Below are 13,478 nucleotides of genomic sequence, written 5' to 3'. Positions count from 1 at the left end.
AAACTCCCCATTTGCACAAGGTTGGATACCAAGCTAGCCATGTCCCGTTCCTTGTCCTCACTGATGTCATTGAAGGTCTCTTCCTCCACCTAGCCACGTACAACACCAAGGGTCCCCGAAAGGTGACAACAAGCCCCCTGTATTTTTTTTTTTTTTTAAATGTACAGTACTGTTACACCAGATATGAGTTGCACTGGTGTGACACTGTGCCGTGGCAGGCCCTGAAACGCACACGTGTGAAGGAAACTGACTGCTATTATTTCACAGTCAAATTTCTAGTTTTTTTTTTTTAATGTACACTACTGTTACACCAGATATGAGTTGCACTGGTGTGAAACTGTGCCCTGGCAGGCCCTGAAACGCACATGTGTGAAGGAAACTGACTGCTATTATATATCTTTTTTTAAATGCAAGCTATTGTGACACCAGATATGAGTGGTGGCACTGGGCAAGTGGTCACAGTATACGCTGTGAGCCTGACACACACGCTGGCAGGCAGGCAACTGCAATTAGATTACAAAAAAAAAGCAGACTGATGTTCTAGCCCTAAAAAGCAGAGATCAGATGAGTCCTTCAGGACTGTAGTGGACACTGAGTACACTAGCCTAGCTATCGATTTCCCTATTAAATCAGCAGCAGCTACACTGTCCCTCCTCTCACTAAGAATGCAGCTTCCGGGGGGCGGGGCCTAGCTGTCATGGAGGAAAGACGCACTTCGTGTGAGCCCTCTCAATATCTCACTTTAAGCAGCTATCAACAAGCGAATTTCACCCCAGAAGGGGATGACCCAGCAATGTTGCTCCTACCTGACCGACCCGACATGCTTAATAGCGGTCAGCAACTCCTTCCCGGCAGCAGCTACTTCCCAGGAGCAGCTACTTCCCAGCAGGAGCTCCGTTACCCCCCCCCCCCCTCGGACCGGTGGGGGTTATCCCAGTCCATCCCTCAGAGGCTGTCTGGAGCTAATGGACGCACAGAGCACAGCCGCCCAGGCTGACATACTCATCTGCGACTCTCCCAATATGGCGGCGGCCGCGTGTCCTCCTGGTACCAGCAAAGCATGGCAGGATATTGAGTCTAAGCTGGACAGACTCTTTAATCAATTTTGGAAGCAAATAACAAGCAGAAAGCCCCAACAAGCTCCACCACAGCCCCAACAAGCTCCACCACAGCTAAGCGAAGCAGTCCCCAATAAAATCCACCAACGCAAAAGGCGTCGAAGGCGGGACCGGAGGCACAAACAGAAATGCAGAGCCTGCCCCACGTCAAGCACTTGCCTCCACCTTAAGCCACCACAATCCCGCACCGGACGTGAAGCACCACCGGGACAGATCCGACTACCCAACAAAACAAGCTTTCACCACCTCAAGCCGCGAACCCGGCACTCAGCCAGAGACTTGCCTTTGCTGTTCCAGGTATCAGGGACTCCCAGGGTCTGCACCTGGTGCCCAGAAGGGATCGGATGAGCACAAGCAGTAAACAGCAGCCTGCCAAGCATGTCCCACTATAGCCGATCCTCCACACCATGCCTTTTATCACATGAACTGCTCTCTGCACATTAACTAATCGTAAAGTAGCAAGCGTTTAAACATGTCATTATTTCACCTCCTAAAGAGTGGTGGAGCTGCTGATATAAATACACAGTTGGTAATGTGCAAGCTACACCCTAAACATGACAGCCATCTTTCACAACAATGTACTGCTGTATACTCATACCCTCAGTGCAACTAGCCATGATATACGCACGTTCAGCCTAGCATGCTCAAATATAACACACTTCTGTCTAAAAAAATAAAAAATTTAAATTTTTTTTTAAAAAATGCAGCTTCCGAATGAATCTAAAATGGATGCTGTCCAGGAGGTGGGAGGGTCTGGGAGGGAGGGTCTGCTGCTGATTGGCTGGAATGTGTCTGCTGACTGTGAGGTACAGGGTCAAAGTTTACTCAATGATGACGAATAGGGGGCGGACCGAACATCGCATATGTTCGCTATCCGTAAAATATGTGACCTGACACAGCATTCTGCATTATCTAGCAGGATTCAGGTTGTTGACTTTTTGGTACAGGACCCCCCCAGGTGCTACATAAAATAACGCCATCCAATGATGAGAGATGCTGGAAATGCGGACGAGAGGTGGGCTTCATCTGTGAAGGAGCTGTGACCTGATCTATCCATTCTGCAGAAGGCTTTATTAGATAATCCATACATTTTCTGATGATACACCCTTCTTCTGCTCCACCATATCAAACCCCAGAACTCAGTATACAAAAAGTCCTCAATGATAAGGTTCTTTAATGTGGCTAAGAGCTTGATACCACTCTTTTGGAAGAAAATGGACACCCCACCCCTCACCCTCTGGTTCCAATGCATGGAAGAGCTTTGCCTCATGGAGGAACTCATCTTGCAATCCAGTGGTAGAAGCCAGATAAACTTCGATATCTGGTCCCATTGGCTACTTACAATGTAATCTGCTGATTTCCAACCAGTTGATAGAACATGTGCCCCAGACCATGAAACAGGACAGTGATTATACACTTAGGGAAATGCATAGGCTTGGGGTAAAGTAGCAAGCAGCTTTGACAGGGGTGGTGGGGACAGGGTGGTAATATCCTCCCTTCCACACTTTTTTTCTCCTATTCTTACCCCACACCCTTCCCTCCCGCTTATGTCTTTCTCTCCCCCTCATTGCTGATGGGATTGGGCCAAGATACTCATGTACTGGGCGCCAAAATGCACACCTCGCGGTTATCCGGGCTCAGCAGTTTACTGATGTTTGATACCCTCGAAATTGAATTGAGCTACCTGATACGATAACATTAGGGTGAGTTTCTGTTGTTATTCTGTTATTTCGTTCCATAAAAAATAGAAGTTTACAATTCATCTGATCTACGTGTTATTGATGACATAATACCTGCAATTCGAGGCCTGGAGTCTATGTTGTCTTAATTCTAGAGCCTTGCGAGTCTACTCAATTATACACTGTGATTCATGTTCGACTGCCATATGAGACCTGCGAGTCTCACTGATTGTCACATTGTTTTACTTTGGTCCTTTGAATACACCAATAAAAAGATATTTACAAAAAAAAAAACATGTACGTGCCACTGCAGCTACAGGCTAGAGTTCACTCTGACCATTGGACCACCAGGGATTCCCACTGGGACCACCAGGGATCGAAATATGTCCCCCCTCCTCCCAGTAAAGGTAATAAACACTTTCTACAGATACATGCCTTTACAGAATAGGCCTAAAGGTTTGTATTACAGATAGAGGGTGCCCTGATATGATTTCACATCCCAAAGCCCTCTGTCTAACTTAAGCAAGGCAGAGGAGGCAGCGATGAAAGTGAAAACTCCCTACACATTTGAGTCTAAACTCATCGTATTACCAGATTTACGCCGGTTTGTTACTTATTTATTTTGCATATTGTGTCCACCTATCCTTATTTTCTACTTGAAGTATTTGCCAACTAGGCTGCGGCATACGTATTCAGTATTTCTGCTCTTGATTTGCGGTTTAGTTTTATACTAGTCGCACATGTGCACGGTTTACTATGTCTTCTATAATTCTAAAACGAGGCATTATTTTATCCATTGATATATTGTATTGAAAAGTGTTGAAAATTGCTTCTTACATTTTGAATGCTATTTATACACCTCAACAAAAAAGTACAAAAATAAATAAATAATAATAATAATCAGCTGAGTCTCACTCTCTTTAGCATGTATTCTCCATCCCTTTGACCTTGGCTTGTTTCACAATCTCCTGTTTTCTGGCTCCCCTTACTCGGCTTGTCTCCTGACTATTCTTGGTGTGCTTAACCCGGCCATTTTAAGGACTGGTACTGCACCTTTTCCTCTCCATGACCTGTTAGCGTGTTAGGTTCCCCGAATCGTGACACGCTGTTCCTTAATCTGTATTTTTTTACGAATATTGGTGTCTACGGCAGCACCACCACACAGAAATGCATGTTCTGAGTGTGTCCTGGAGGTAACAGGCATGATCACACTGAAAGATTCAGTTAGGGAGGGTGAAACCACTGCGATGAAAAGCATTTTAGAAAAGGGGGAGCAGCAGTAGGAGTAATTTAATTTGAAAAAATATATATATATTTTTTTGAGTTGACAATAGATGACCATCACTTGTTTCACCCTTTTATTTTTTTTAAAGTTCCCTTTTTTCACATTAAATTACTCCTGCTGCTAATAGGGTACGGTTTGTTTTGTAAAAAACCAAAGGCTAGTTACTGATACTACAGACTGGATGTGTGGGAGCTTTGTTCTTCTCAGAGTGAAAGTGGTGAGTGGATGGTCAATTGCCCTCTTATTTTTTTTTTCCTTTCTTTTTAAAATTAAATAATTCCCTTCTTGTAACTTAAAGGGTTCCTCCAAGCTTAACAACTAATGTTATTATCTCATAATGCCCTATTGGGCATATGTAGATTGCCCTTCCCCTTACATGACTAAAAAAGTTTTACCTGCAACCCAGCACCATGTGAAGCTTCCTGCAATGCTCCGGCAATGACCTTCCTGTATCCAGCATGGCAGGTGGCCTTGTGCAGTCCAATTACAGGCTTCTCATAAAGAAGCCTGTCATTGGACCATTTCGCTGGCTCAACCGGCTACAAGCTTTTGAGAGGAGGGCAGAGGGATTGGAGAGGCACAGAGAGAGAGAAGAATTTGTAAAACACAAGAAAAACAGGTTATTCCAAGAATGGAGATTCAGAAACAACGTATAGTGTTAGCAACTGTAGGCACATGCTACAAGGATGTAAATTAACAGTAAAACATATAAATTACAACCCTAGTTTGGCTGATATATTAGGGTTAGCTTTGGAAGGCTTTTCTACAGGTAACAGCATTTCACAAGTATTTAACCCTGTTTCAGACTAGATTCATACCTGGTCAAACGGAAATGCTTAAAGTAAAAGATGTAAACACTGCAGACTTGTTTTGTAATGTGTATACAGTATTTACAGTAAACAGATCATTCTGTAATTAATTGGGAAAGTGTGAACTTTTAGTCCTTTTTGGTGAGCAACAGTGTGTCAGAGTAAAATCTACTGTTAAAGCAGCCACGTAAAATTTTAGATTTTTTAATAAAGAAAAATGAAATAGGACTCTACATGGTCATTTAAGTTCTGATGTAAACACGTGTGATAATATATTAATCTCAGGTCTTGCCGAATTTTCCATAAACCCCAATTTTGAATTATGTGGCATTCTCCAGTGTAGACCACACAAGCCAATGAGAGCAAAAGACAGAGCTAACAAGGAATATAGTGATGCAAATAATTATATCTACCTTCCCATAGCACCACAACAGAAGAAGACATGTTACCATCATCACAGCTATTCAGCAATCCAGCATACAAAAGCGCAGACAGCTGAGTCACAGTTGGCACATAGAATGCTACTGGTGTAGACATCGAAGGAGATTAATTAGAATACTTATTACCACCTACAATTACATCTTGAGCTACAGTTTCCCCTACAAATGCCTACCAGAAAAGTGATGCAATTATCCAGAAGGCTTCTGCCACTCAAAAAAGAAGTTGCCTGGCATGGCCTAGGGTATCAGAAAATAATGAGTGCTTTTTACAGGAAAATCATAGTCAAAAGGGAAAGTCCAGAAGGCACACAAAAGCTATTGTGTCGCTAAATATACAGTGTTGATTCAATAGAACTTTATTTATTAGCCAATTTAGTAGAGAATGGAGTCCATCTACCCATTCAATAGTGTGTGTTCACTTTTTTTTCTACGAGACAGAATGAGACCAGCAGAAAGATTACTGAAATGGAGGCAGCATGGCTAGGTATTAGATCTTCATACAAGTGCTCATCTTCAAGTCTGTGCTTGTTCAGCATCACAGCGGGCCCTTTTATGATGCACTGTCAATGCCAACCATTAAAGGTCCACTAAAGGTACCATGGCCACAATGAATGAACATCTCAATGAAGTGGTCTGGGTGCAGTGGGCCTGCAGTTTTAACTCTGCAGAAACAGCAATAATTGCATTGCAGGGTTTAACACATGTCTAGTGGCACTTGCGCAGGAACACCCGAGTAAAACTCAGTTATGTGACCAAGGCACCTCATAGGAAAGCATTACATTCAATACTTATTTATGAGACGCATGTGGATGCATGTGTGGAACACTCTATAACGAGCCTTGGTTAGGCCATCGCAGAGCGAGCTGGGTAACGTTGTGGACTAATACTATAGTGTCCTAAAATCAGATTTGTTTTAGGTATCCTTCCCCCTTAAAAAAGGGTTTTCCCTACCTTTCCTGCAGGGCCAAGTCTCCCTCGGTGTAGCAAACCATGTCTTGGTGTTATAGTGTTCCTTTAAGAAAAAGCTTGCATGTTCACTGCATAATTTGCTATGTGAACACCAGCTTTATTCATGTTGGAGCACATTACAAAGATGTTATTCACCTACATTATATATAGCAGCATGTGTTGATATATATCTTTTCTGTTCTTTTTTGCAACACACAGCAAATTTATCAGGAGTGTTCTGAGCTGCATGTGTTAGCTGGTTTATACGTTTGATGATTTGGATGTAATGGACCATCAAGGATACACCCTGTTACAAACAGAATACTCAATACATAAGGATATTTCCCAATAATTGAAGAGGGAGATTGGCCAAATTGGTGTAAGGTACAAATGTGGGAGCTTGTTTTCATACCTACCTAAACACATTTATTGTAGATTAAAGGCAATCAGACACACCAATAATATGGAGCTCCCAGAAAAGAGGGACAGAGGGATTTTTTGCCCAAAATAGAGACTGTCTCACATAAATAGGGCTATAGGTGAGGCACCAACAAGGACTATATACAGACTGGTTTATTCTAAATGCTTTTATTTGTTTATTTTATAACTGCTTTTTTATTTTAGTGCAATATGTTTGTTTGTTTTCTTCTTCACGCTCGATTGCTGAAGGGTTAATGTGCTCTGCCTTAAATGCAAATGCATGTTTTACTTAGAGCCAAGTCTTTTAGACTCTCTTACATGTAAGTGAACCAGTGTTGATAATATATTATCATAGTGTACATTTAAACATACAACAGCATTATGTATCTTCTTCCCTCCACATATGTTAATCTTACCTAAAGACACCCTGTACTTGTTATAAGATTGCAGTGCCACCTGGTTAGAAGTACACAGAATGCCTGGAATACCCAAGCCAGTGTTTTAGGCTTAGTATATTTTGTTGTTATACATTCGTTTTTGTTTCTATTTTATTCTTTATTTTTGAAAGTGGTTCAGCGCAAATACAATGCATAAAAATTAAAGAGCCATAGAAGCAACAAAAAGTGAAACATAGCATCATAACAAGTTAAATGGAAGAGAAAGCAGCTGTGGCCATTACAAATAATGCATATATGAAGCCTAAACTCATGTTGGTGTGTAAGAAATAAAAATAAATCTGCCAGAGTACTAAATCCAATGTAAAAAAACTTAAAAACAAAGTACTTGTATAGGCAAAACACAGTATATGCATGAAAAGGAAGGTAGACGGGAACAGAAACAGGACAGAACTAAAGCCTACAGGGCCAGGGTAACTGTAGTATAAGTATAGAAAGTTGTGGCCAAACAACGCAGATCCACTTTCTGCAGATCAGTCCCGATTACGGAGTCTTGTTCCGTTATCTCTCGCTTTTACTCCGTGGTGTTACGCATATGGGGACACCAGAGAACTGCACACAGGCAGCACAGAACAAGGGCATCCTTAAACACTTGTACCATTCAGGAAGTGCTTCAAAAGTAGGGTCTGGTACTCTATATAGCATAGCAGGATATGTTGTGATAAAAAATCATAGCTGGGTCTGGTATACAAAGATAATACTAGAGGTTGCAGGGTCACTTACTAAGCTGGGTCAATAACAAGGAACAGGAGTAATAATAACATGCTTATGATCTCTCAGACCACAAAGGTCACTGGACCATAAAAAGTATATACACAGGCCCATGCCCTTGTGTCAATTTAGTGTCACTGATGCATGTGCAGAGCGCCCGAGGGGATTCCAACCAAATAAAATAATAAATGAAACGTCGTATAAGTTCGCTTAGTTATAGAATGACACAAGTGTGAAATGGTGCAGATAACGTTCCGTCCAAATTGTCAAGCAACAGAAGTTGAAGCAGCCACATCTTGATGCAATCTAATGCTTCTGTCTGTGCTTGTTTACAAAGAGGTGTGTTTGAATATCTCATTTATTGGAAATGCTGTGGTCATGATGATGGAACTTGGGGGTTGATTTTGTTGTCCACAGTCAGATACATCCATAGAGCTCTTCCTAATGACTTGTTCTAACAGAACCCGTGAGAGGCCATCTTAGGCAGGTGACTGTCAGATCCTCACTGAAGCACCAACCTTTAAATCTGCTCTCATTCTGTGACAAAACTGATCTGTGTTTTCTTCATGAGGCACCTTTAATATCAGTCATAGAGATATAATTTGCACATTCATTGCATAATTACCAGCATTGATATGCAAGTTGGTGACCTCTGGTGTTATTTCTGCAACACACCATATAAAAAAACTTGTGAATTTCAAGATACAGTGGCTTGTGTTTCCTGATCCTACGTATCTTATTAGCTTTTTGACCTTTGACTCTATTTGACTCTGCTGCTTGCTACCTGCCCTGACCTTTGGAACTACTTATTGCTTGTTGAACCTTCATGGTCTTCCACAACCTATGTAACTGTTGACTACAACTTTATTTCCCCCTTTGGTACCTTGCCTTAGATAACCCATGTACCTCCATTCATTATCCAAGCTTGTTGTTATTTACACCCAGTTACATGGGGTTTGTTTGTTTAATTGTGCATTCCTGCTCTGATGTTCGAGTACAAACTTCCCTGACAGTAGATAACAGGGTGTTGCATTGGGAAGTAGACACATGATTTAATAAATATCAATAATAATAAATGTAAAAAAGCTTCACTAATATTGGCAAAATACTACCTCTGTGCTGAATTGTTCCATTAGAGGACTGCCCTGCCCCAGCCTCTACTTTGGCACAGCCTCCAGTGAAGAATTACCCACTAAGCAGGTAAAGCATAACCCTAAATCACGAGCAAAATAGCAGCAACAGCAATAAGAGAAAATGAGAACTGGATGATTCAGTAAAATATATTAGAAGTATTTACAAGCCATCGTGGAACAATCTGAGCATCCTTAAACTTCACTACTCAATTTCACCATTTTCTTTTTTCCCATTTTGCTCCAACCATGCAGGAGAGCCTACATGTTTTAACTGTGGAGATCAAAACGATCTACACATATTTTGGTATTGATGTTCTCAGGACATGTCAATGTTGGTACGTGCAGGGCCGGTGCAAGGAATTTTGTCTACACAGGCGAAGGAGTATTTTGCCGCCCCCCCCCCCCATACATTTTTCTTGCAGTTTCTAAAATGTTTTAGAGGTGTGACAAAACACTAGATTGTAAAGATATTTAGATAGATAAACACTTTTTTTTAAAGAGATAAAGCCATTTGACAGCCACTAGAGATGTCCTTAGAAGCAAATGTAAACTCTGCCTTTTCTTGTGAAATGCAATATTTACATCTGTCAGGCTGCAGGGACAAGCTCTTTTAACCAAAACCACTCCATTACGTTATAGTTATGTTATATATTTAACATGTGTTTTTTTGTTTGCTTTTTGAGAAAAATAAGTACAAATTTGTGGTTTTGTAAAGTATATTTTATTAACATTTATTCAACAAAACAAAAATTATAAAACAGAACAATAATAAATAATAAATTCAAGTGCATGTAAACTGCAATAACTATTACTCAAACTGCATGACGTAGTGCAACTAGTATCAAGGTGCTTTAATATCAACATAATTACTATAAATAACTTTTATACAATGAATAAAACTGTACGCTTTAGGCTTCTGCAAGTGCAAATTCACCTAAAGTGCAAAGTGCTTTAACAGATATTGCACACAAACAAAGTGAGAATGGTAGCCTACAAAAACTTAACCCTTCTTGCTTTCGCATTTACAAAATCATGAAGCAGAGTTTTAAAATCAATCTCTTTTGCAATCTGATTTTCAATGGAAATCATTGCAAGTCCCACCAATCTCTCTTGAGACATAGAGGACCGAAGATAATTTTTTATTAACTTCAGCTTTGAAAAGCTTCGCTCCCCAGAGGCAACAGATATTGGCAATGTCAACAATATGCGAAGTGCAATAGACACATTGGGAGCAAAGCCATTTTTAAGTGCATAGGCTAGAATCTGACTGGGTGTCATTGTAGGCCTCAAGATAGGAGCCAATATTGTAAGTTCCTCACAAAGTTGTGCTCCATCCAGGTCAGCATCTCCTGATTTATCATCAGTCAAAATATTCTGCAAGTCTGTACAGTACTCCATAACTGCTTCCCTTGGTACATCCTTAAGTTTTTGTATAGTATAAAGAAACTGGAAGTGCTTACTGTGGTGCTTAATTTGCTCAAATCTCTCATCAAGAGAATTACTACATACATCCAAAATGCTGTAAAAGCACTCAATTTTAAATTTTTTTGCAGGATCACAAATCGGATCATCTGGTGCTTCATAACAAAACATCCTCTTTTTCTTAATTTGTCGCACAATAGGAGGAAACACAGGATCTATTTCCATTTCCAATGATAGGTCTTTTGCCTCTACCAGTAAATCTTCAAACCCTTTATCAGAACGATAATTCTTCAAAAAAGTGGTTGTGGATTCCAGAATATCTATAACATCTGGAAGATACATACTTCTACTTTGGAGAAGTTTGCTAACAAAGTTTATTCTATTTAAGATGTTGTACCACAACACAATAAGACACAAAAATTTAAAGTTATTCAGTTCTTTTGAAAGCGATTCAGCATCAGACCGTGCCATTGCCGTGTGAGAGTTCGCTCTTGAAATTTCAGAGAGCGCATCAAAAATTTCTCCAACCTGGAACCTAAATGGGCGAATAGCATCTATTCTTGAAGACCATCTGGTGTCAGACAAAGGTTTAAGTGTAAGTCTGCCAATGTGCTTCTTCAAGACATTCCATCGAACTGTGGATCCTGACAAAAACACATAGATTTTCTGTACAATAGAAAAGAAGGTTGCAGCATCCCTGCATGACATGGCTGCATCATTCACAACTAGATTTAATGTATGAGCGCTGCAGGGAATATAAAAGGCACGCGAGTTTAAATCCAGGATTCTTTTCTGAACACCTTGGTGTTTGCCCTTCATATTGGATCCATTATCGTATCCTTGTCCTCTCATATCACCAACTGGGATCTTAAATTTTTCAAGTTCAGACAAAATTGCCTCAGTTAAACCTTCCCCAGTTGAACTTTGGATTTGGATAAAACCTAGAAATTTTTCCTCAATACAGATCTCTGGTTCAGCAGTTGGAAACTTGCCTTCCTTGATAGACACAAATCGAACAATTATAGTCATTTGTTCAATTAATGTAATGTCTGGTGTGCAATCAAGTATTATAGAATAATACTTTGCATTTTTCAACAACTGCAGAATGTGTTTTATGATTTCTTTCGCTATAAGGCTGATGAGTTCGTTTTGAATGTCTTTCCCCAAATAATGTTGGAAAATTTCCTTATTTTTTATTCTTTTCAAATGTTCCTGCATAACGGTGTCGAATGTGGCTAGCATTTCCACAAGTTGCAGATAATTCCCATTATTGTCACTGTATAATGTATCTCTGCTACCTCGGAAAGCCAAACACTGGCGACCAAGATATTTTACTATGCCTATAAGGCGCTTAACAACATCTTGCCAATGTTGTGTTTCAGTTGCCAACAATCTCTGGGAAGCTGCATCTATTGTTTTTCCACAACCAAATCTTCTCGAGAGTTCATTCCAGTCTCTTACAGCGACAAGATGAGAGTTAGACTTTTCATGAATGGAAAGATTTTGAGATAAGTTTTTCCAGTCATCATAACCTCCACGTGTCAAACTTGTAGTGATTTTAGTTGCAAATAGCTTACAACAAAAGCAAAATACTTTGTTCAATTTGACAGAATAAACCAGCCAGTTTCTAAAGGTTTCTTCTCCGTTTGGCAGCCGTCGCTTGTAATTGGCTTTAGTGAAACGTCTATTCACTGCATCTTTGGGGAAAATGAAATTAGTTTTTTGCTTTGCAGGACCTTTCCTGACAAGAGCATCCCTTAGTGAGGTGGTGAGAACAGCTGGCCAATTAGCTGGATCAGACAAATCCAGTATTGCCAAAGAAGTAGATTGTTCCTCCTGCTGCAGTTCCTCTCTTTCTTCTTCGTCATTTGATTCTTCTGGGTCAATAGTCTTCTCAAGGTAGACAGAGTGTGATGATGTGGAAGGTTGCTCATCATCTTGTTGTTCTGGTATTTTTCCAGTATTTGCATCATCTACCTTAACAGCCTCTTGGACTGTGATGGGCTGTTTGAATGATGATGATGATGAAGATTCATCGATATCGATTAGCACGGGTTCGCTTGCAACATTGGAAACGGGTTCTGATGCAGCAGTATCTTGCTTTCTCCTTTTGTGAGAAGTCAAGTACTCCTTTAAAGCTTCAGACATCCGCTTCCCAGCTTTCTCTTTTTCTGCTCGTCTTTGTCTGAACACTGCCCCTGATGATTTCTTTTCCTTAAATAGTTTCGGCATTTTGATTATACTTTTCCAGCTATGTAAAGAATAAGAATGAAGTTTAATTTCACACACACACAATTAGGAATTTTAACATTATAAGGAAAAGTGAAATTTCATCCATAGGTCAACCTGCCTTCCTCGCTCTGGTCATGTTCCTTGATGCAGGTTCTTTCCTTCTCTGCAGCAGCCAGAACAGGCCAGCCTTGTCCAAACCATTCCTTCCTTTCATTGTGTTCCTCTCAGAGTATCTGCTTTGCTTCTCCACCAACTCAATAATCCCTCAAAGTTCAAACCTGCTTGTTGCAGGGCTTGACAAATTTGTTTGCGATCTAGGAGCCAGCTAACTATAGTCACCAGAACCACTATAGCTTAATATTCTGGTGTCTAAAGCCTGCCCATGCAGGCCTTTAAATGTAAACACTGCATTTTCAGAGAAAAGGCAGTGTTTACATTGCTGCCTATTAACACCTCTAGTGACAGTCACTCAGATGGCCAGTAGAGGCGATTCCTAGTTCAGTGCTGCACAGTGTGCATCTTTCCGAGTAGATTGTTGCAGTGCAACGTTTTGCAGCACATTTACAATGGACTTACCAATGCTCCAATGCATGTCATGTGTCCTTAAGGGGTTAAAGGGACACTGTAGGCACCCAGACCACTTCAGCTCATTGAACTGGTCTGGGTGCTGTGTCCCTTTTGCACGTAGGAAAACTGCAATGTTTACATTGCATCACTAAGTCTGCCCTCAGTGGCTGTCTACCAAAAGGGACGCTTCTGGAATTGAAACAGACTTTTGGTCCGTTATCTGATGCTGGACGTCCTCAAGCTCTGCATGAGGACCTCC

This window comes from Pelobates fuscus, chromosome 1 (assembly GCF_036172605.1).
Source record: "Pelobates fuscus isolate aPelFus1 chromosome 1, aPelFus1.pri, whole genome shotgun sequence".
NCBI classification, from domain to species: domain Eukaryota; kingdom Metazoa; phylum Chordata; class Amphibia; order Anura; family Pelobatidae; genus Pelobates; species Pelobates fuscus.
This window is presented reverse-complemented; position numbering follows the sequence as displayed.